The sequence below is a fragment of the Pleurodeles waltl genome, chromosome 5 (assembly GCF_031143425.1).
Source record: "Pleurodeles waltl isolate 20211129_DDA chromosome 5, aPleWal1.hap1.20221129, whole genome shotgun sequence".
Classification (NCBI taxonomy): domain Eukaryota; kingdom Metazoa; phylum Chordata; class Amphibia; order Caudata; family Salamandridae; genus Pleurodeles; species Pleurodeles waltl.
Genome location: NC_090444.1, coordinates 538,608,025 through 538,620,359, shown reverse-complemented (window position 1 = coordinate 538,620,359; position 12,335 = coordinate 538,608,025).

Here is a 12,335-nt window from a genome sequence, read left to right as displayed (position 1 = left end):
TTAACTCCTTCACCATACGTCATCCTGGACACGACCACTGCTCCTCGCAGAGGAGGGGTGTATCCATTGGCGTAGGAAGTGTGGGGGACGCGGGGATGTATCCCCCCCAGATTTTGGAGGGTGGGGGACAAGGGGGACAGAGGTGGGGGGGGACAAGGGGACACAATAATTTCCCCTCTCACCTCTATTATTCAGAGGGCCATTAGCGCACAAAAGCGCTACTTATAATAGCCCTGTACCGACCATCCTCCAATCTGATGGTAACAGAATGTAGGTGAGTCAGGAGGCCCCCTGCGCCCTCTGCCCTTTTGTTTTTCCTGTTCACAGCTGTGGGCATTAAGGATGCTCATAAGAACAAAGGGCACGAGGAGGAGAGAAGAGTTTTTGATGATTACTGTAGGCATCACCTGCTGCCTTGAAGAGGAGCACTGCAGGACGCCTTCAAGAGGATCTGCAAGACAATGAAGAAGATCTAAAGAGGAAACAGAGTCCCACTCAGCCTGACTCCTGCATGCTAGAAAGGAGACTCTGTGAAACACAATATTTGTATTTGCCTAAGATCACACCAGTTGGTGAAACAGTGAAGTCGAGATTGAGCGCAGATTTTACCTTTTCATACAAACAATTTAGCTATTAGAAGGGTATATTTTTCTAACATTTATGTTTAATGTTTTGTTATCTAGGTAATGAAGGGATTGATTACAGCGTGGCTAACAGGGAGAAGCCATATATCATTTTGGGCCGTTATGCCTAGCGTTATTATTTATGTTGTTGTTATCATTACATACTTCAGCATATTGAAGTATATTACCTTTTCTCTATCTTTTCTTCACTCTACTCTGAAACAATCTACCCTATGCCACTGCACCCTACACCACTTTTCTCCACTCTGTGCTATTCTACGCCACTGCAATCTATGCTGTACCACTCCACTCTACACAACGCCACTGCAATCTATGCTATTCTACTCTAACCATTGTACACTACACCCCTGCACTCTGCCAGTGCACTCTTCACCACTTTACTCAAAACCAATGCACTCTATGCCACTGGACTCTATGCCAATATACTCTGCACCACAACACTCTTTTCCACTGCTTTCAATGCCACTGTACTCTGCGCCACGGCACTCTATGCCACTGCACTCTATGCCACTCTACAATACACCACTGTACTCTGTGACCCTCTAATCTGCAACATTGCACTCTCTGCCACTGAACTTCACGTCATTCTACTCTGCACCACTGCACTCAATGCCACTGTACTCTGTCCCACTGCACTCTTTTCTGCACCACTGCACTCTAATCTACTCTACTCTACACCACTCCACTGTAGGGCACTTCACTCTACTTTGAAATCATCTCCTCTATACCACAGCAATCTACGCAACTCTACTCTATGCTATGCCAGTCTAATCTACCCTGCAGCACTCCAATGTACCCTGCGCCACTCCAATCTGCTCTGCACTGCTCTATGCTACTGCACTTTACATCACTATGCTCCACTCTGCAACAATCTACTCTTCACCACTATACTGTACTCTGCAGCAATCCACTCTATGCCACGGCACTCTATGCAACTCTGTTCTACTCTGCACCACTGTACTCTAAGCCACTCTTCTCTACTCTGCATCACTCTACATCACTGCACTCTACACCAATGCATTCTATGCCACTCTACTCTACACCACTGCCCTTAATGACACTCTAATCTGCAACACTGCACTCTGCCACTGAACTATACTCCTCTCTACTCTGCACCACGGCACGCCACTCTGCACCGCTCAACCATATGCCACTCTACTGAACTCTACACCAATGTACTATATGCCACTACACTCTATGCGACTCTACTCTGCATCACTGCACTCCACCACTGCACTCTACACCAGTCTACTCTACTTTGCACCACTCCACTCTACCATGCACCGCATCACTCTGACACAGCACTCTGAACCACTGCAATCTGAACCACTGCAATCCATGCTGTGCCACTCCACTCTGCTCCCCTCTACTCTTCACCACTCTACGCTACTGCACTGTACGCTAAACCAGTTCAGTCTTCGCCAATGCACTCTACACCACTTTACTCAAAACCAGTGCACTCTATACCACTACACTCTATGCCAATCTACTTTGCACCACTGTACTCTATGCCACTTCACTCTAGACCACCCAACTCCACTCTGACACTTCACTCTGACATTACACTCCATGATACTAGTCTCTGACACTCTATTCCATTAAACTCTAACACTTTCTCCACTCTGTAACTCCCTACACAACTCCCTATATGCCACTCCATTCCACTTTACTCCACTCTATGCCACTCCACCCCACTCTATGCCACTTCAATCTACGATACTCTACTCAACGCCACTGCACAACCCTCTATGCCACTCCACTATACAACAATGTACTATGCTCAACAACACTCTACCCAACTTTCTCTATGCCACTTCACATTACTTTACTCTACACCAGTTCACTCTTCTTTATGCCTTTCAACTCTATGCCACTCTGTTACACTGTGACACTACTCCACTCTACTACTACTTTATGGCATTGGCGCTTGATTAGAGATTCAGATCTCCATTGATTGCCTTCTCACTCATATGAGACGTGAGTCAGATTTATCTTCGCCATTTTGGTTACAAGCACTCTGTAACTCTTTCAACTCAAGCTTAACAAAGGCTTAGGGTGATCCTGATACTTGTCTAGGGGATCGAAATATCGTCGCCCAAAGTACCTTCACTTGAATTTGTGATATTGTACATAAGTTGGCATAAGCATAGGTACTATGAGCTAATGACTTCTTGATTCGCTATTTGACTCATTCATGTAAAAGTCGGTGTATAAAAGCTTGTAAATCATTATTGTGGATGCTAACATGGAAGGAAAGTAGCCTCTTTCTAGCATGGTTACCCCCACATTTGGCCAGTTTGCCAGTGTGTTTGAGTGTGTCTACTGGGATCCTGCCAATCAGGACCCTAGTAGTTATGCTCTCTCCCTTAAATTATGGTTGTTGCATACTGGTAACCCAGTATTTCACCCAAAATTGGCATACTGGTGCCCCTTATAAGTCCCTAGTATATTGTACTTAGGTACCCAGGGCATTGGGGTTCCAGGAGATCCCTATGGGCTGCAGCATTTCTTTTGCCACCCATAGGGAGCCCATGCAAATGCTTATGCAGGACTGCCATTGCAGCCTCTGTGAAAATGTGCATGCACTAGCAGAGGTGCCCCCACGATCTCCAGGACCATTTTCCCAGACTTCATGAGTGTGGGAATGCATTTTACACGTGTATTTGAAATACGTCACTACCTATTCCCAGCTACATAATGGTAACTCCGAACATAGGTATGTTTGGTATCAAACATGTTGGAATTATACCCCAAGGCTTTTGCAAGCATTGGTTGTATGATTTCATGCACTCTGGGGCTCCTTAGAGGACCCCCAGTATTGCCATTCCAGCCTTCTGGGGTTTTACCTTGGCTGCTAGCTCTGGCAGAAGGCACTGTAATGTCAGAACTCGACTGTAATAACCCTATCATAGTCACTTTCTGATGTCTTTTCTTTATAATCAGTGAACGTCTTTTCTTTATACGCAGTGACTCGGTGCATCACAAACAGCCGTTTCTAAAGAAATTAGTGACTGGAGTTTATACAGAGATTAGAGAATCCATGTTTATATAGCCTGTAACTCCAAGAGCTTCTTCAGTTGAAATGCTTCTAGTTATGACTGATGTGGAGCTGAGCTTCCCAAGCTCACACACAGGAGTAGAAGTGTTACTAGAACTATGGTTTTCGAGCACAGCTTACAACTGTTGTACCTAATCGCTTTTGATATCTCCAGTGCGGTTCCAATTGGCGTGAGGCGAAGGGCATGATGGGTATGGGGCGCAAAGGGTATGTTCATCCTTTTTACCCTCCTACCTTTATTTGCTTGGTGCATGAAGATGCAAGGTTAATCAACATGTTATTTTCACATTTGAGCTAATTACTTTGTGAATGTAAATAACAATAAAAGATACTTTCAGACTGTGAAAACATGCCTTCCTTTCTCCCTATTTCACTTCCAATATATATGATTGTGTATATTTATCGGAGCCTGCAGTTCGTAAACAACGAGCGATTTGAATAGGGTTGATTGAAAGTCCCCAAGGCTGTCCCTGTCCCCCCCAGAAATGTATTGTCTCCTACGCCCCTGGGTGTATCTCTTTGGCCCCTTTCCAAACATGATAATGAGTTCGCCTGGGTGCAGGCAAACACTACAACCTGTACGCCAGCATATAAATCGGGCGCTAAATAATTTAATGAATAAAAACAACTTTGGAGAATTCCAACAGTAGTTATGCGCTCTTAAAATGGCTATATGCATATGTTAGCCAAACTTTCACGAGCAAATGGCTTGCTGAATCGTAACCCCAGTGATACAAGGAGGTAAAAGTACCATTTTAACTTGCCACAATGATCATGAAAACATATTTTATCTTACATTGGTAGTCGTTCACGGATTCACGCAGTTTTTGACTACTCTTGCTGTATATAACGTTTGAAAGGCACTGCAAAAGTGTTATAGCAGTTGTTAGGCGCCCTCTCGTGGTGTTTAATAATATTGAGATTACAAGTTTAATGTTTAGTTCTTGTACTCGGGTGTATTTTATTGGCTTTTAAGAATAACGTTTTAAACTGAAAACATTTAAAACAATTCAAACATATGCCACAAACAGGAGGTTGGTGCGGTACCATAAGACAACGAATGGATGTAGAATGGTAAATCATGAAATTGCATAATTTTGTTTCTTGGTAATAATTAAAAAAATGTGTACCTTATGATAGGCACAAAGATCACGTTTGCCATTAGATGAACTTTCTTCAAGAATGACTGTTTTTGCCTTCAAGCTGTTCGGGAAAGTAAGGAATGAGTCACATTTAAGTCTAAAATATGAAAGAACGATTCACAGAAAGTGATCAGTGAATCAGGCTTGAACATAAAAAAAAAAACACTGAAAGATAAAGGTTTATGTATCAAGCCCTAAAATAACAGTTTATTAGCTTGACACTTTCTTTTTGTCTTCCAGTCCTCTAAGGCCATTATTCCTCCATGCGTTCAGCTATCTTCTTGCCAGCAAAATATAAAAGAAATGTACGTGCTAAGACTTTTTCTGCGTACAGCAAAACACATCTCAATATAGCCAAACAATAGTGTGTTACTGGAGGTCTGTTTACATTAAAATTAATATGGCCTTTTTTCTGAAAAGGTACATTTTGGAAAATTTGATAACATACTGGAGCATTAAAAAATGCAAAGCAACAATCCTATCACTGCTCCTTTGCCATGGCCAATGAAAGAAACATTTCACAAGGTAATTTTAAAATAGACGTGGGTATCCATTTGAAAAGAAATAGCATCTTTGGACCTAGGACACCAACTATAACTTGCAGGATCCACTGTTATGCTTCTCTCCCATGTTAGAAATTAGACCTCTGATAACGCGTCCCAGCTTTGATAATTTACTTACAATGGGACTCGTTTTAGGCCAATGAATCTTTTGACCCTGATTGGAGACTCCTCAGGACGAGATATCTATTTAACATCTCACTTCATAGATCAATAATCAAATCGATATTCACAATAACTAATCAATCAATACTAATCAATAACATTTAATGAGAATGAAACACACCATGACCTTTCGGCCATTGAATAACCACACAAATCTAGTAAGATGTTGGATATTTATTCCCCATTAGTTACAACCTATTAGCATATTCATTAGTCTCAATACCAATAAGCACATTAACAAAACTCCGATATGGCAACTCAAATAAGACTTTATCAATGCAAAAATCATGAACATTAGCACAAAGCACGAAGTCAACATGAATCAAACTTTAGCAAAGTATTATTGGTGCATTATTCAACAAAGCAAAGATTCAGTCATTTGTCTATTTGCACCCGATTTAGTGAACTCCTTAATTAACCTCTAATTAGCATCAGCATGTTGGGCTTCATGCAAAACAATTTAGTAACATGAATTTAGAAAAAATTTAACTATGGTTTCTGTCAAAAGAGCAGTTGGTACCTAGAAAGAAAAGGCAAACAGACAATTACAATATATCATCAAATAGTTACCCATCCAAATGGGGCTGCATACAGTGACAGTCTTCGTCCTCAGGACAGCAGTCGATTTGCCATCAGCCAGGATAAGAAGGTAAGGCTCAGCAAGGTATAGCAAAGGCTCTTCCCTCATAAGGAGGAGAAGTGCAAATCAGGCAAGGCAAGGCGAGGATGGTTTAGGACATCTACCAGATAAAGACAAGGGGGGTCATTTCAACCCTGGCGGTCGGAGACCGCCAGGGCTAAAGTGGCGTCTGTACCGCCAACAGGCTGGCGGTACGGAGACCCATATTTCGACCGCAGCGGTTTCCCGCCGTTTTAGCCCCAGCGGTGATAATCCGCCAGGGCAGCGCTGCTTGCAGCGCTGCCCTGGGGATTATGACTCCCCTACCGCCAGCCTGTTTCTGGCGGTTTGCACCGCCAGGAAGAGGATGGCGGTAAGGGGAGTCCTGGGGCCCCGGGGGCCCCTGCACTGCCCATGCCACTGGCATGGGCAGTGCGGGGGCCCCCTAACAGGGCCCTGTGCAGCTTTTCACTGTCTGCATAGCAAACAGTGAAAAGCGCGACGGGTGCTACTGCACCCGTCGCACGGCCGCAACACCGCCGGCTCCATTAGGAGCCGGCTACTATGTTGCGGCCGCATCCCCGCTGGGCCTGCGGGCGTAAACTAGGTTTGCGCCCGCCGGCCCAGCGGGGATGTTGTAATGGGGACCACGGGAGTGCGGCCGCATTGGCGGCCGCACGGCGGTTACAGCTTGGCGGGCGGCAGTAGCCGCCCGCCAAGCTTGTAATGACCCCCAAAGTCTCTCAGGATAGCTAAAAAGAATAACGGCTTCAAGAGTGGCAGGTTAAAGGCGAGTAATGGCTGATTTCTTCTTCTGTCACGTTGTTATATTAAAGTTGCCGGACAAGTCCCTAATTTTCCATTGGGCAATATTTGGTGCATCGTTATCTCTGTCCAATAATCCGTCGCTCACCTTACTAGAATTTCCACTTAAGACAGTTCTCATGCAGTTTATTGGCTCCTGTGATTGACGTCTTCAACGGGTAGAATGTCAGGTAAGAAAAGTTACACTAGTCACTCTAGTCAGTAGTTCCATTGTCTTCCCTTGGTTTAGGCGACCTTGTACCTGTTGCAAATTACACTGTTGCATTCGGCAAGAATGTCTCCTTGAGCAAGTCAGGTCTCATGAGAAAGAATTTACTACGGTTACACACACATCTCTAACTTCTGGAAAAGTACAGCTTCATGTCCGTCAGGAAATCAGCACATTGCACTTTAGAAAACACAGTTAATATGAGACCAGGCAGCTAGGCCCAGACCCTTGCTAACTAAGGCCTAGTGATTAATTTGGCAAAACCCTAATACATAACTCTTAACGCTAATACAAAATCATACATGAGTACAATATTTAATTCATCATTTGTCAGTTTCATTAACTATCGTATACAGTGGTGGCCACTCCCCGTGGGCACATTTCAAACGTGTATATTAGTACTGTATTAACACATTTTCTATGCGGCTTTATTATACATTATTTTGCAAGCTTTTCATGTTAATATTGATTATAAAAGTCACACTCCAACAATCCCTTCTCTGATGACTCTTGTCATCACACAAATCCCTTTCCTTCACAATTTATTCATCTTCTAAGTTCTTTCATCTCAATTTCTTCCCCCACCTTTGCTTTTCCGATTTTACTCTGAACATTTTCTCCCTTTTCTCGTATTATGTTTTGCCAATTTTGCTCTAATTCTTTTACTAATTTTGCATGATAACCATAATCCAAATAAACAAGCCAAAACAATCAATATTCCCTGTATGATTTTTGCCAATATCCCATGCCAGATATTACTAAACCAACTTCCTACCTTAGCAAGCCCCTTTCCAACCTTTTCCCAAACTCCTGGTTCTTTCAGTTCCTTCAAATATGTACTATCTCTTGTCAGGTTAGTAAGCATACTTCTAATCTCATTACTATTGTCAGGTATGTAGACACAGCAGTGACGCTCACTAAGCATCTTACAGACTCTGCCATTTTTCGCTAAAAGAATGTCTAAAGCAAGCCTGTTTTAAAGAGTCATAGCCCTCTCCGCAGCAAGTTCAGTATCCATCAGGAGTATAGCTCCTGTAAAATATGTCAGCAAGTTATCCACAATAATAGACAACTTTCGAATCTTTATGGAGTTCAAGATAACTCCCACTGAAGGAATTATTGCTCCAAATATGTCTCCTACCACTCCAGCAGCAGCCTCTCTCTTTTGTCTAGTACGATGTAATTCAGACAATTTCGGAAACTTCTTCAAATCCTCTAACTGATATATCTTTGGGAAAACTATCCCCAAATAACATGTCCCATACCATCCCTTTGGAAGACGGTAATAAGCATTAAGTCCACATATATAAAAGATCCCAGGGAGTGCTGGATCCTGTCCATTTAACATGAACGTCCACTTACTCTGAAACAAAAACACATGCTTACACTCGCTCGTTCCCACAAACACATTGTCATAATATGACTTAGGTCGCGTTATGCAAAGCTTTCCTACATGTAATGCATCTAAAGCTAATTCCCTTGTTCCCTAACTGCACTATAGCTCTCATTACTAATAAAGGAACGTTGTTGCAATCCCTTCTCTAACTTCCCTTTCAAAGCCCTTCTCCTATCTTCCGTGTGATCTAAAAAGCTTACCTCTACAGGTGTAAGCAAACATGTCAGGTTATTGCGGTGTGCATAAGACGTACTAATAGCTAATGTCGCCTCAAAGAATCCTTTAACTAATTTTATGGCATAGTATTTTGCTACACTATTCAGATCCTCTATGATAGGCACCTAAGAAAACACAAGATCATGATTAGAGTAAAAGTACTGTATCTCTTCCTGTTATAGAATCGGGTTAGTAACAGACTACAGCTGATCCTGTAGGTCAAAGGTAAACTATGGTAGGTAACTCCCTCTTGTACCGAAACAGGAATTTGTGTACACACGTAACAATTTTTCGCATCCATAGTGTCAACATACTCACTCAGCAAGCAATAGAAAACATTAGTAGATAGTTCCCCTTTCGTGTTAGTTCCCTCATGCAAATATCTTGTATCCTGCTCGAACCTCTCCCAAGGTGTTAGTGAAGCAGTGGTCTCAGGAATTGTAGCATTGTTAGTTTCGTCCTTATCTATCAAAGGCTTACCCACAATCAGAACTATAATGAATATCACACACACAATACCCAGAACAACACCCAAACATTTACAACGCCTACTTCCCCTATCATCATCTCTAGTGCTAGCCATGATCTGTAAAGAATCAGAAAGTAAAGTGCTATAAGTGTAAACAACCAACTGAGGATGGTTTAAAGCTTTTCTCTTTTTTTTTCTTCCTTTTTTTTCAGCAAAAGCTAAGCAAAGTCTCTCTTTGTCAAGTATTTACAGGATTTCATTCACTCCCAGGATCCTTGCTAATTCAGGTTAGCAGCTTGTCAAAATTAGTTTTCAAAAGTCAATTCAGGTTAACAGTGCAACATCCGGTAATTTATCAGGCTCTTTTCTCAGCTTCCTTTTAGCTCAATTTCACCTTAACACAGTCTCTTGTCTCTCTGGCCAAACTCAGGTACCATAGTATTGACCTGGGACTTCTCGATCAAAGCAGAATGCCAAGAACTCTTGTTGCCATTCAGCTGATGTTGCATATGCCCATTCAGGACCTGCGTACCTTCTGTTTGCTACTCTCTTTCTTTTCAATTTACGCTCGCCCTGTAATTCTCCTTCACTGAGATCTTCTTTCCTTGTAGCATCAACTTCTTCCTCTATAGTTTCGTCAACAACCACCTTTCCTTTTGTCACTTGCGACTCTGGCCAATTATCTCCTTTCAGTGTCTCCTTGGTCTTTGATTTTCCTTGTGGCAGCTCATGGCCCCCCTCTGACTTTATGGGGCTTTCTCTTGATGGACCTGCAATTTTCTCAGGAGGAGTCTGAACACTCTGACTTTCTCCTGTCTCAACTCCTTCGCCTTCTGGGTCTGTCGGAGGCTCTACTTCAAACCCATATCCGTCTGCTTCTGGGAGAACCTCTCTTTGGGTCGGTCCTCCTGGCACCTCAGTTGAGATAGGCTCACTGTCACCCCTCTGGGTCTCATCTCTTACTGAAGTGACCAAGCCATCCTCAATGGGCTCTCCTTCTGTCTCAGTTCCCCTTTGATTACTCTCCAGCCCTGAGACTTCCTTTTCTGTAGCTGTTATTTTCGACAATTCAATTTCCTTATCAGTTGGGCACGTCACCTTTTTCGTGTGAATGGCATGGATCCAGTTTGGAATTTCCACACACTTCACAGCAGTAGTAGTTGTCAGTATTACTTGATATAGCCCCTTCCAACGTGGCTCCAAACATAACTTCTTCACGTGTTTCTTGATGACAACCCAGTCACCAGCTTTCAGATTGTGACCTGGATCATTTATCAGTGGCAATGTGGTGGCTTCCACCTGGTGAGAGAAAGTGCAGACCACGTCAGCCAGACCTTTGCAGTAGTCCAACACCATATCAACCCTGATATTCACAAGAGCATTTGCAGGCAATCTCATAGCTCGGCCCATGAGAAGTTCATGAGGAGACAGTCCTGTTTTCTTGTTGGGTGTGTTTCTCATTTACATTAGCACTAAGGGCAGCGCATCAGGCCACTTCAAATTCGTAGCTGCACACATCTTTGCCATTCTCGACTTCAAGGTACCATTCATCTGCTCCACTAGTCCTGAGGCTTCAGGGCGGTAACTACAATGCAACTTCTGCTCAATGTTTAATGCTGCGCACAAGAGCTTAACCACCTCGTTGTTGAAGTGACTTCCTCTATCTGATTCTAAAGAGATCGGAAACCTGAAACGTGGAATCAATTCCCTAAGCAACAGCTTTGCTACCGTAAGGCTGTCATTTCTGCAAGTAGGGTAAGCTTCAATCCACTGACTAAAGATACACAAAATCACCAACACATATCTCAAACCTCCACACAGAGGCATATCGATAAAATCCAATTGCATTCTGCCAAATGGACCTCCTGCTCTCCCAGTGTGGCTCAAATTCACCACTGTCCCTTTTCCCACATTCATCTGCTGACAGATGATACATCGGTGACAAATCACCTCTGCGGCTTGTCTGAACTTTGGGTTAAACCAGTCAATTTTGAACAACCTGATCATGGCATCTCTCCCAATATGTGCTTGTCCATGGTAAAACCTTGCAAATTGTAACAGAAGACTGTTCGGCAAAACCATTTTCCCCTCATCTGAAACCCACAAATCATCTGGTCTCTGTACACATTGCATCTTAACGCAAGTGCGTTTCTCATCTCTACTGGCACGTCCCTGCAACAGTTTCAATTCCTCCAACGTGTCAACCACCCTCAATGCGTAACCTGTGCATGTATCATTTTCCGTTTCAGGTAACAATTCCCATTGATCCTTGAATGATATACAGTTCAATGCGCAAAACCTTGTGACTTGATCCGCATATCCATTTCCCATTGAAACAAAGTCTTGTGACTTCACATGAGCACTGCATTTTACCATGGCAATTTCCTGAGGTAACTGAATCGCGTGCAATAACTCCTTAATTCTTTCACCATTTTTCACAGGAGAACCAGAAGAGGTCAGGAAACCCCTCTGGGACCATAGCTGACCAAAGTCATGAACAATTGCAAATCCATATCTGCTGTCGGTATAGATAGTAACTTTCAGTTTGTCAGCAGCATGACATGCCCTGGTAAGAGCGACCAATTCAGCCACTTGAGCAGAGTATACTCTTTCAAGCCAAGAGGCCTCAAGAATACCAGTGATTGTACACACAGCGTATCCGGCTCTCAGTACTCCTACTGAGTCTCTCAAACATGAGCCATCAACAAAGATAATGTAGTCATTTTCTTCAAATTGGGAATCTTTGATATCAGGTCTCGGTTTGGTGCACATTTCTGTTACCTGATGACAATCATGTTCTACATCATCCGCATCCTCAACTTCTGTATTTTCATTGGGAAGCAAAGTTGCCGGGTTCAGCACTGTACATCTTTTCAAAGTCACATTCGGTGACCCCAATATGATTGTTTCATATTTTGTCAATCTCGCATTTGTCATGTGCTGCGTTTTGGTACGGGTTAACAAAATTTCAACTGATTGTGGGACCATAACTGTTAAAGGATGTCCCATCACTATGCCTTCACACTGTGTGAG